Source organism: Aythya marila, assembly GCF_965140915.1.
Source record: "Aythya marila genome assembly, chromosome: 4".
NCBI lineage: Eukaryota > Metazoa > Chordata > Aves > Anseriformes > Anatidae > Aythya > Aythya marila.
Genome location: NC_139045.1, coordinates 13,839,533 through 13,852,258, shown reverse-complemented (window position 1 = coordinate 13,852,258; position 12,726 = coordinate 13,839,533).

The following is a 12,726-nucleotide window of genomic DNA, read 5'->3' as shown; positions in this document are numbered from 1 at the left end:
TGCCTTAGCCAGCAAGAAAAGCTGAATGCAAAAATAATTAGAGATAACATAAAATGGCTTCTCCCTGTGAACAGCAGGACAACATGCACAGCCAGTAGAGCTGCATGACTAATTGATTCGGGGGGGTTGCTGGCAATCTAAAAATCAAACACACCCAACAGGTTGTTTTTTTGGAGTCCAACAGAGTTAACGTAACCTGCTACCCCACAAGCTCCACTCTTTGGCTTCCCCAAGGTCTAATATAGCATGAACTTGGAAGTTCTCCCCTCGACAGGGTATTTCTTTTCTATCTGGACACTCATTTTCACAAAATTCACAGAAGCACCTGTAAGACTTCAAGGTTGCACCCATACAGTGAGTAATGAAGTGTATAACTAAGGGGGGACAGACAGACATACACATTCACATAAATGTGGGACAAGATGGGGCACAGTAAGTGTCAGTTCACCTCTGTACACAGTGTGTATTTTTATATAGTCTTCATTGGTACCAGGAAGCAAAACTGAATCACTACATTGCCAAACACATGTTTTAAGCTTGCATGCCCCAAACATTTGAGCACCAAAACTCCTTCCTTCCTTCCATCCATTCATCCATCCATCCATCCATCCATCCCATGTAGTAAGGGTTAAATTCCCTTGAGGAAAAAAATACCCTGACACTGTCCTGTTGCATCACCTCTGTATCTCCTAAACAGAATTGCTTTCTCCTTAGAGGAATAAATGAGAGAGTTAGGGGAACAGGGGAAGAAAACTTTATCCTTTGCATCAAAGCATCATTGGTTAAATACCAGGTCCCATCCTTTCTGAGCACAGCAACTGTAGACGCTAGCGGACAACAGCTGATCGTGTCATGGCATTTTGGGATAGTTTCCCAAATACTGTGCTGTTCTGGTGGTCTACTGGTCACAGAAAAAAAAAAAAAAAAAAAAATCATAAGAGGGACAGAGATGGGAAACGTGACTTCTTTATTTTTCCCCTGAAAGCACTATGAAACAGGCTTTCTGTTTATTTATCGGTTTACAAGTGGAGCCCCTTCCTGAAACAGCTGAACTCTCCAGTTATTACGGCATTTGTCATAATAGCAAGTTTTCATGGCGAGATGATATTATTACAAGAGCTGCTTAGACAGAGTGGAGCATACAGACGCAGAAATACAAAATGTCATTACTTGCTCATTACAAGAGAAAGCTGTTGCACAGAGGCTGGTGTTCAGCCACCCTCCTGCAAGGTGCAAACTTGCAAGAAAAAAAAAAAAAAAAACACACACACAAAAGCCCCTTGCTTGGGACAATGACTGTTCAAAGATGATATCACCAGTTCTGTAGCTACAACACTGATATTTCCAGAGAGAATGCAGACTTCATACGAATTTTTATGGTAGCCATTCCTTTTCTCCCTGCTATACAAATTTCCAGTGTCTAATCCAACCACAGTTTAATATAAGGATGAATTACCTTCTTCCTTGGAACAAAAGAACTTGGGCCAAAAAAATCAATACCCTGAATGCCCTCTGCATCTGTGCTTTGAAGAATAGTATCACTTTTATCTCAGTAAGACACAAACACGCACAACTATCTTCTGTTTTGTGATGAACTTTGCAGAGAGAAGGAACAACATGTTCTTCCCTTCCTAGGGACATGCATGACATTTATTCCTCATTTCTGGGCCTGGCAAAGAATTCAAGTAGCTACTTCACAAAAATGAACCATTACAGCTATAACAGCTCAGTCCGTGGCCATGGAATGGCACAACCTCTGACCATGTTCAAGAGCACAGCTAAAGACATGTGGATAAGGCAGGCTTTTTAACAGGAGCAGCAAAAAAATAAGTTAGCGATTAGATTTTACACATGCAAAAGGTTTTTTTCCAAATAAGTTCAGCCCAAGAAAAAAAAAAAAAAAAAAAAAAAAAAAAAAAAAAAAGATGTCACTACCCTTAGGAGGGCTGAAAAGAAAGGCTGAATGGGGAGGAAAAAAAGGCTGGTGACAAGGGATCTTGAGACACTGCACAGCTGCTGAATTTTCTTTACTTGCAGTGTGAAATGTCATCATGCAAGTGGGAGCCACATTCAGCCATCAATATTTTTAAATCCCCAAAACTACCAACTTGCTTTTGAGAGCAGATTTTTGTATACCGTGCAACTCCAGCAGACTGAAAGAAAAGCTCGATACCAAACTAATGAAAAATGAGATGAAGTTAATACACTGTAAGCCCTGGTAAAATCTGTTTATCCTATTTATTCATTGCCTTGTTGATCTGGAACCTTTAAAGAAGAAATCTGGCCTATTCACAATTATTGCTTAATTAATCCTCAAAAGGTTTATGAATAATGAGACAAAAATAACATCGCCCACTGTAGAAAGAAGGAATATAAATAGAGATGAAATATTTTGTCTGAAGCAGTACTTATAGAACAAATATCCCCACTTCTCCTTTAGCAAATGTAACAAATCTGTTCCTTAAGAAATGAAAAGGCTGCAAGCATAAACAAGCTGGTCATATTCTATCCTGAGATAAAAAGCACTCTTGTTTATGCAAAATACCTTCGCTTGTAGCAGCTGCTTGTCATCTCCCATGGCCAGGCCATAGCCTGGGCAGTGATATACTGAGTTGAAGCTCAGTGTCTCCTTGCTCATGGAAGCTACTCAATGCAGGATCTGTCCTCTTCTTGTGCAGTACTGAATTCATCATTCTCATACATTTGCCTAGCAAGGCAACACTTTAATGCCTGTTTCAAAATGAGGGAACATAAACAAAGAGTGATTAAGTGTGCCTGCCATTACTGCAGGAAAAGTCATGCAGAAGAGATATTGAGGGAACAGATCTCATTTCACCAGCTTACTAGAAAAAAAAAATGAACTCACTAGTTCTCTACGTGAAACTCTTAGGTGAAAATTTTATAGAAGAGCACTTGGACAGTAATACAAAATTTCAAAAATCAGGGCTTGAATGAATGACCATACAGCTGAAACACCATAGTGTCCAGCTAATGCTACATCCTGTCTCATCTTGGCTTCATACACTTTTATATGGTGTGAGTCTTGGTCTGGAAAAATCTCATTTACACACATCACATACTAACTCCTGAAAACGGAGCCTGGAGGACTGACGTTTCAGCCAGGAATTACTATAAAACTTACTAGAGATTCCCAAAGCAAAGCAGGCAGTCTCAGGTTGGCAAAAATGTGTTTTTGTGCTTGAAAGAATAGTCTATTGCAGAGGTCATCAGGACACTTAATTTCTCTGCTTGCAAAAATATATTGCCTCCTTTCAGGAAAGATCCCAAGCTATTCAGTGCTGATTAAAGTTTTGAAGGAACCCCCTTGTTCTCGACTAAGAATAAGCCCATGTAGTACAGGCTACCCACACATGAGAAAGAGAAGTGAAATTTGGTGTAACCTTCTGAAGAACTTGGTGATATATTTACCTAGAAATTCTCCATCAGTGCTTTTCCTCTGCCTTGTCTAACATCATCGCACATGTGAACTCCTCTTGTAAGGCTACCATGAAGTGAAGCAGAGTGAGAAAAGAATTCCCTAGTGAGAAAAGAATCTGCTGTTGAAAAAAAAAATAGGATTTCTTTATCTCTGTGAGACAACAGACAGTGAGCACTGCCCAGCTAACTGGGACACAAACTTTAGCTCTTCTCATCCTTTGGTTTTCCTAGAAAAGCAAAGAGTCCAGCACATTTCTGTGTTTTACATAGAAGAGTGCTCTTCACACAGGACACGCCAATGGAAAAGCTCCTATGTTGCTGAATTAACACATAGCACAAATACGTACACACATACATAGATATAGATACAGATATTATTTCCCCACAAGACAAGGCCATATGAACTGCAAAAAGGAACAGAGCCAGCAACGTTTCCACCCAGGGCACCATGGCAGTACCATGGAACAACACACCTCCTTGTGTGGATGCACAAGTGGCCACTCGGATGGGCTACACAACTGGCTAACGCGTTTATATCCAGAGGAAGAAACTGAACTGCTTTGCTGCTAAAGATCCCCACATTTGAAGCCCACTCCACAGACCAGTATCACCCAAGTAAACTCCCAGTACACGGTGTATCAAGCACTGATAACTGGATTTGGTGATTCCAGGTGAAAGCTAAGAATTAGCTCAAAACAAAACAAAAAAAAACAAACAAACAAAATTTTTGACTGTGCTTCCTGATTTACTTCTCCATCTTTCTGAAGCAAGTCTCTTTCAGAAACAACAGATGTGCTATCCACTGCTGGGGGTTCAAATCTGCATCCAAGCCAGGAGCAAAGATCTCGGGAGCAGAACATCTGCCAGGTGTGATCAGACAGGCCCCAGAGACACTGCCTCTGCTCATAGCTGGTTCTGCAAAAGCTTACATAACTCAGGCACTGCCACTCTGTATAAACCAAATGCCCTGACCACACACATGCCCTGAGTACTCCAGAAGGCTGGCCAGCTACCAAAGAAGCTGTCAGTGTGACAACACACTGTTTAGTTATAGAATCACAGAATATCCCAACTGGGAAGGAACCCACAAGGATCATCGAGTCCAACCCCTGGCTCCACACAGGTCTACCCCAAAATTCAGAGCTATGACTAAGAGCACAGTCCCAATGCTCCTTAAACTCCGACAGGCTCGGTGCCGTGACTGCGTCCCTGGGGAGCCTGTTGCAGTGCGCGACAGCCCTCTCAGTGAAGAACCTCTTCCTGCTGTCCAGCCTGACCCTCCCCTGTCACAGCCTGACCCCATTCCCTCGGGTCCTGTCACTGGATAGCACTACAGAGAACAGATCGGCGCCTGCCCCTCCACTGCCCCTCGTGAGGAAGCTGTAGGCCGCCATGAGGCCTCCCCTCAGCCTCCTCTTTCCAGGCTGAGCAGGCCCAGTGCCCTCAGCCGCTCCTCCTACGTCTTCGCCTCTAGGCCCTTCACCATCTTTGCAGCCCTAAGCCCTTTGTAATTTTCTTCTTTGACACCAGGGTGTGGGCCCTCAGGAATACAGGTGTTCTTCAGCTGTACCTTTTGCTGTAGCTCCTATTGCCTCCTAGTTTTCAGATGGTGCATTCTCCCCCTTTATGGGCTGAATTGTCCCAGTGCCCCATCAGAGAAAAGGGCTGCCCCGCGGTTCTCTGCATCCACAGTCAAAGTGGTACAAATGCCAAAGTGGGAGAACATTCCTTATTCTGAGATAAAAATAACAGACAGTGGACAGACCGGAGACAAAATAAGACATGAACCACATCTGCCTTCTTAAGAGTGGTCATCTTGTAGTGAAAAACAAAGCCAGCAGGTTTGTTTGTTTTTTGTATTCCTACTACATTGGTGCACTTCCCTTTTTAAGTAATCCCTGCTCTCTCTCTTCATGCACTCACGTTTCCTCTCCCTCTGAACGGAAGGGCTTTCAGCATTTAATTCAGCAAGAGAAAAAAGGTTGCAATCATTAAAAACCCACCCACAAAGAGCCAAACACCCAGGACCACCCTACTCAAACCTGGTGTGTAGAAATGAGCCTGTCTGTCATGAAGCAGCTGAAGGTTTGAGCCTTATTCCCTTCAGACTATTGACAAAAACAAACCCAGGCGGGATCAGGCTGTCAAACAAAAAGGCCACTCTTTCAACCCAGATATTTAAACCAGATAAAAAAATAAACATCGAGCCTGGCTGAATGCTTTCAGGGCTTTAAGACAAGTAATGACCATGCTGTCTGGCATTAAACTATGTGACACAATGAGGAGTCAGAGGCCTAAGCAGATTTGCAACAAGGGCAGTATGGATTAAGATGTAAAGGGAATTCAGTCCCAAAACGTCCTAGTACAACTCCAGCTCCCTTGGTTGGAGTGGAAAAGAGGGAGCGCTCTATGCCCTGCAGTTAAACTAAAGCGGCTTTTCGTGCTTCAGTCTGCAGCCAGGGATCAATGAGCTGGACGGGATCTCCTTAGGAGCTGTGCTTTAGGGATCAGGTGCCAGAGTCTGTGAACACCACACCGAGTCTGTGAAATTCTCTGCAGCTGGAATTGCTGAAACTCCTGTGATGAAGAGCTAAGCAAACACCAAAGTGATTAAATGAGTTGCCCCAGGGAGAAGACTTTCAAGGAAGCATCAAATGGGAACACTAGACAGCACATGCTTCCACCATTCTTAGCAGCACCTTTTAGGTCAGTATTTTCTTCTCTTGGTGCCTGTGACACATTCAGCCCCAGAAAGCTCCTAACATTTCATAGAGAAGTGTACAAGAGAAAATTGCTCTTGGTCTATCCCTTTTGAGGCCAGTCTGCCTTGTTCTCCCAGTTGCCCTTAGACTTCCTTCATCTCTTGTCATCCTCCAGAACTTTGTATTCCAACACAGCCCTTCCCATTACAGCCAGAACACTGCATTGGCAGATGATAAATGAAGATAACTAACTGTCCTGCTGGAATACAGGAAGCTCAGGTATGTTTTCCCCCACAAAGAGTAAACTTTTTATGAACGAGCTCAGAGTAAATCAGGTGTTTCTTACCATCTGCCTTAAACACCACCTGAGTGTAGAATTAGCGAAGAAATGTAGGTTGGACTATATGATCTTAAGAGGTCTTTTCCAGCCTGAATGATTCTATGATTAAACCCGTTTCTTTCCAGACAGCTGAGCAATTCAAGTCCAGACCTGACACTGTTGAACAGTATCCAAGCAAGCAGCAACACTCAGACTAGTCAATAAAAAGCACTGCTAACAGCCGCTCTTCTCCTCCAAGCCAAGTGGTGCCACATTGCTGCCGAGCATGTATTTTGCAGCCTAGGATTATCTCAATAAAACACACACATTTCTCAGGTAAAAAACGCGGTCCCCAGCAAGGCTTAGCACAGATCTCATGGAGCTGCGTTCGACACTGGTACGAGCTCAGTGCTGGGCAGGTCTTGTATGAAGCCAATTGCTACACCCAGCTGTGTCTCAGTGCCCCCAAACCAAAACTCAAATACTCAACTAATTAGCAGTACACTAGTGCTTTTATACATCCCCTGCAACCAGCAGGATAAAAAATAAATAAGTTGTTAGCCTCTCCTAAAGGCTTCCAGACTATTTATTTATAGACTCATTTATAGGTGCCCTTCACAGAAGCATCTGACCTTTTCATAATGATTACTGAACCTCTCCCATAAAGTCTGTGCATAATGAGACAGCATTATAGTGCCCATTTTAAAGAGATGAGAACATGGACTGAAAGCAAGTAAATGAAATAATCTGGTTGCGGAAGCAATCTGTTCCACAGACACGTGCCAAACAGAGATGCTATTGCTCTATCACATCTTCTTTAAAGAAGGCCCAGACTGCTCCGCTGCTGCTGGAAGGACTTTCTTTGCAAGAGTGGAGCAGCTACAGGTTGGTATTGGACCCAGAAACATCAAGAATAAAGGTGCTCACAGTCAAAGCATCCCTCCAGACACCTGCAGCACCTTCTGATTACTCTATCTCCGCATGGACCTGTGAGAGACAAAACCACCACGTTTTGAGGGTAGCTTTCCTTCTGGTCTCCTAAGCTGCCGTTGGTGCATGTCTCACGGTGGACAAGGATTTCCTTCTGCCTGGAAATTAACACATGTTGGAGTGTTAGAGTAAAACTTAATTTCAGCCCCTCAGGATACCCCCTCGATCAGCCTCTGCCTCTACATCGCTAGCAGGAGCCCAGAAGGATTACTCTTGCCATGTAAGCACCAAGGATTAAATCCTGGTCATACCTTACCAATACTGCACCACCTACGATATTTACCTTTCATTTGCTGCCAGTGAGATGCAGGTTGTTATACCTTTACTTGTCTAGCAGGACCGACCATCAATTCAATTCTTTTTTGTGTTACCACGCTGGAAAGTTTCCAGACCGTCTTTCACAAGACAAGATGCCATCTTGTCACCAAAGCAAATAGAAAAATTTCTTGCTAGGGCTGCATCTGGGGGATGAACTGAAGCTCTCTGCTGCTAGACAGCTAACAATTTGAAGCCTGCATCCCAGAGCATGGAGAATCACCTGGTGACACCAAAGACACGTGGTAACTCACTGAATTTCATTACCAGAAAAGAGACACCAAAGATCAGATGCAAATCAAGCACAGCGACATCCTAGCTTTCTGCTCTTTTGCTGCAGAAGCAGCTGATGTCTCTGCTAAAAGACGTACAAGAAAATAATAAATAATAAAAAAAAAAACATAGCGAACTCCCACCCCACTTCTGCCTAAGACCTTCCCAGGTTGACGTTTATGCCACAGAAAAGCACATCAGGCAGCTTGTAGGCAAACCCTTTTTTAGGAAGGATTTCATGACCCCATGGGAAGCTACAGCTCTGTCCCTGTGCAGACTGTACAAGTTATTAATGAATATTTAGCTTTCAAAGGAAAGAACAAGAAGAGTGCATGTGCTGTGTACAAAACTAAGAAACAAATGGCTTTTTAAGTATGTCTAGGTGATCACAAGCAGTTGAATTAGCAGTTTTTAAAGGACATCTTCTGAGACTACCATGCTTTACCTAAAGAGAGCCTATCACATGTGCCCCAGATAGCAAATGAAGCAAACTCACGGTGATGCTGACTAAAACAAGGAGAGGAGGAGGAGGAAGAGAGGCATGGGTGAATTCTGGAAGTGCCCAGAAGTGAAGACAATACTTCTGATCAACACAAGCGTCATTTAAATTTCAAGATAAATGCTATGCTCAAAACTCTGAGTTTCACTGATTTAGGTCAAATAAGTTCTTTCAACACAGTGGGCTTTCGTTTCTTTCAACTAGGACAACCAGAGTTTAATTACTTTTTTCCTTATTTCACCCAGAAAAAAAAAAAAAAAAAGATTATTCATACAATTCTGTTCTACATAAAGGTTTTGTGTTAATTGTATTAATAAACTATGTAGGAATTGGGATTTCCATCCCAAACAGTTAAAATACGACAGCATAAAACCAAACCATTAATTGAAACAGCCCCAAAGGGGATCACTGTACCTGTAACTCTAGACATCTGTACCAGATTAACTAAGCCAAATTTTCAAGTAGCAGCTCAAAAGCTACACAGAGGACACAGCCCTCACCTTACACTTCAGCAGGGCTTCAGCAAGCGAAACAGCACCATCATATTGTGTTAGATTATATGGCTACTTCTTTAAAGCACTGCAGTTCAGAGGTTACCATGCTATAAAGTATTTGTTTTTATTGCCTTCCTCTTTAGGTACTTTGAAGAAAGATAAGGGTAAGAGAGGGACACATATAAAGCAATTTTATTGTCTGTGTACCCACCAGGTTACAGAAAGATTCAGTGCTTGCTTTCAGCTTCTTTATTATTTTTTTTTTAATAAGAAAAACCTTGCAGGATACACGGAAGCTGTTAAGATTATTTGTTCAATTGACATGATGGCTCTTAGGCTAGTTTCTAGTTTTAAACTACCATTTTGGCAAATAAAGATTAGACTGTTTCCAGACCAAGGTGGACATGCTAAGCCCCTTGCAATGCCTGCAGAAATTACATGAAATGAAGGAACTAATGAAGGAAAAAAATGGCTTTGAAATCTAGACCTGGTCACGAGCGTACCCTTGCCAGGGACTCTCACAAATATTTTAGCTAAAATATTTTTAATGGGTCTTACGAGCAATCTGTTTTGCAAATAAATATTTTACTGTACTTCTAAACCTTATTTTTTTTAGTTTAAAGATATGATGTTTTGCTCCAACTGAGAGAACAGCCTGGCTGTGGAAAGCAGTGGGGAAGAGGGAGAAAAGCAAAACAAACCCAGTTTTTTTCTCCTTACAGGCTTCCCAGTGAAAACCACTAAATAGCAATATCTGTAATCCCACTAAATAGCAATAGCTGCTCCCCTGAGCCAAACAGGTCCAGGTTAAATCTTTCCTGAATGGAGCTGACTTGAGCTGCTGCGTAACAGCAGCCCTGTAAGCAGCACATCTGCAGGCAGCCAGCTGCATGGTCTGCATTTGGTACATGGTGCTAAATTCCCCCGTGGCCATACCCTTACCTCCACACCAGGCAGCATCACAGCAAAGCGTCGAGTTGCCTTTGCTGTGCCCTTGAGAGACAGGCTCCCAATATGGGCACAAGAGCTGGGGATGCCTCGGCTCAGCTTGGGAAACAGGGACTGGCACTGCAAAACCAGAGCCGAGACCTGCTGACGGCAGTGGAAGACACACACCTCTCACATTAAATGCACGGGACTTAAAAAGGGGTGAACGAAGCTTGAATTGGGTCGCACAGCACAGCAGCAGACACATGGTGCCAACCCAGGCTTGGTAACCTGCAGGACTGGTGCCTGTGCTGAAAGGCCAGGTGAAAAGCCCCAGACTGAACTGAAGTGCTACTAAACCTAGTCTGAAGTTTCAGGCGGCATTTCAGTGGTGAACAAGGTTAGTTCTAGACCCCGTATTTCACCCACACCCGAGCAGCACGGTATTTCTTGCTTCTAAGACTGCCTCTCTCTGATTGACTTTGGGTAGCAGGGAGCTGAAGTAATGCCAGACCTGTTTCATTCTGACATTTATTTGTGCAATAAAATCCAAGGATCTTTTCTCTTCCCCCCCCCCTCCATGTGCTTCACTCAGTACTCTCCCCGTGACATTAAAATCCATCATGCTGCTGGCCCCGTAGTACCCATTAGACTGTACATGCCAACAGCACTTGAGCTCCGTAATGGGGGAAAGACCACGTAAAGAAAAACAAACAAATATATGTGGCCTGAGGAAGTCAATTTTAATTTCCTCCTAAGCTTTCTTTGATTTAGGGCAAGATTCTGTTGCCCTTAATCATGTTGCAATACACTAACCTTCCCCTCGAGGAGGAGGCACAGAATAAATGCAGCGCAGGCGGAGGCACTTCTCCCATTCCTTCCGCTACTGCACAAAATGCCCGAAGCAGCTTTTGGGAGCGTTAGCCTGCCCAGTGGAGAGAAATTTCTACAGAAAGTGTCATTCCCTCGATTACAGAAAATTAAAGAGACAATTAGAGAGAAGCGATGCGTCCCCTCTCCTGATTATTGACAAACACACAAAACCTCTCAGCTCCGGGGTCTGGAACAGAAGCTGCCCAGTCCTCTGCCATTTCCAGAGAAAACTCTTGTGGTTTTTATTTTTTATTTATTTATTTATTGCTTGTTTGTTTTGTTTTACTGTCATACCCCTTCTCCTCCCGAAACTGGTCCAAGTGGAGTCCCTGGAGCAGTCCCTATAATTTCCAAGCCCTCCTGCACTGCTGCCAAGAAGCCAGCGAAAGAAGCCTCTTCTCCAGCAACAGCAAAGGTCGCTTGAAGGACAGTGCAGACGAGCCTCCCCACTGCTACCCGCATGCCATCGGAGCCATAACAGACATCAGTCCCCGCTGTCAAACCTTTAGAGGTCAGCCGGCGTGCTCACGAAATGCCACGCAGGAAGGCAAAACGTTCAGCAGCAGCCAGGCACTGCCAAGGCTTTGTGCTCGCAGCTGTAAAGCAGCGCAGAGGCAGGACGAGCGGTGCTGACATTTAGGGGCAGGAAGGCAATGCTGGCTCACCTGAGCTGCACGAGGCCAGCGGCTCCTCCGCTAATTTCATCGGAGACCTTTTACTTGCGGTTCTCGGTGGCGCGTGGGCAATTCGGCTTAAGCTTGATTCATGGCCAATGGTCCAAAATAATAGCAGACCGAAATGGCTGAGAGCCAGAGCTCATTTTCGTTGTCTCTCTTGGATGCGAGCATCATTAGCGGCCCCAGGTTCACCCTGCTGCAAATCCAGTACCTGTGTGCCAAATGACCCCGGGTAACTGGTCAGAAAATTCAGGCCACGATCAGGGGAGGACACAGCATCGTTATAACAGGAATAAAGATGCTCAGGCTTGGTCTTCAGTGGGTCCACATCAAACCTAGGACAGTTTGCCTCGGTACTGAACTCGCCATGTGATGGGGATCCACACGAGTCACGGTGTTTGAATTAAGACGGTGCCAGCAGCAACAACAGCAATTAAATACGGAGGAAGAAAAGTCTCCGGAATTCTCTCAGCTTCCCATTTTCAGCTAAATACACCACAGGAACACTGAAAATTACTAATATTACCACCAAACACGATGCAACTGCAGATGAAGCAAAGCCTTTGTGGGACAGCATTGTTGCTACAAATTACAGAGAGTATTCTGCAAATTCCTGGCACTCGTAAAGGCCTATGCCCTCGGTCACATGGAGGTATGATGGAGAGTACCTGAAAGGCAGGTTTTGAGCCATCTTTTCCTAAGGACCTCAGCTGATTAAGGAGAAAACCCGGTATGAAGCTCTTCCTTCACTTGTGGTCTTTATAGGAACACTCATCATTGTGCAATCTTTGCTCCTCCTTTTTTTTGCTGAGTTCAGACATTGTCCTTCCTTGCCGGAGACACTAACAAGACCCTCTTCTACACGTGGCTAGATAATGTGTAAGGACTAACATACCTGTCGCCTTTGTTCAGACTTGGTCAGGGGAAGAATTACTGGGGATGAAAAACAACAGAAGAGGGTTACTACAGACACACTTACTTCCACTGGAAACTGAGCTAAAAGCATTACAGATAGGCTTAGAAAATCGTTACACCCATTAATCTTTGATTCCCCTTCCTGATGCTATCAAAACCGAGAGCAGCGAACCATGTGTTTTCCATTTGATTTGCCATGTTCTTGGTTCAAGAGGTTAAAATCTGGGACACGTTTTGAAAGACAACTGTTTGACTCCAGAATCCGGCTGCCTGATGCTGCTCCTTCCACGCTACTACCTGTGGG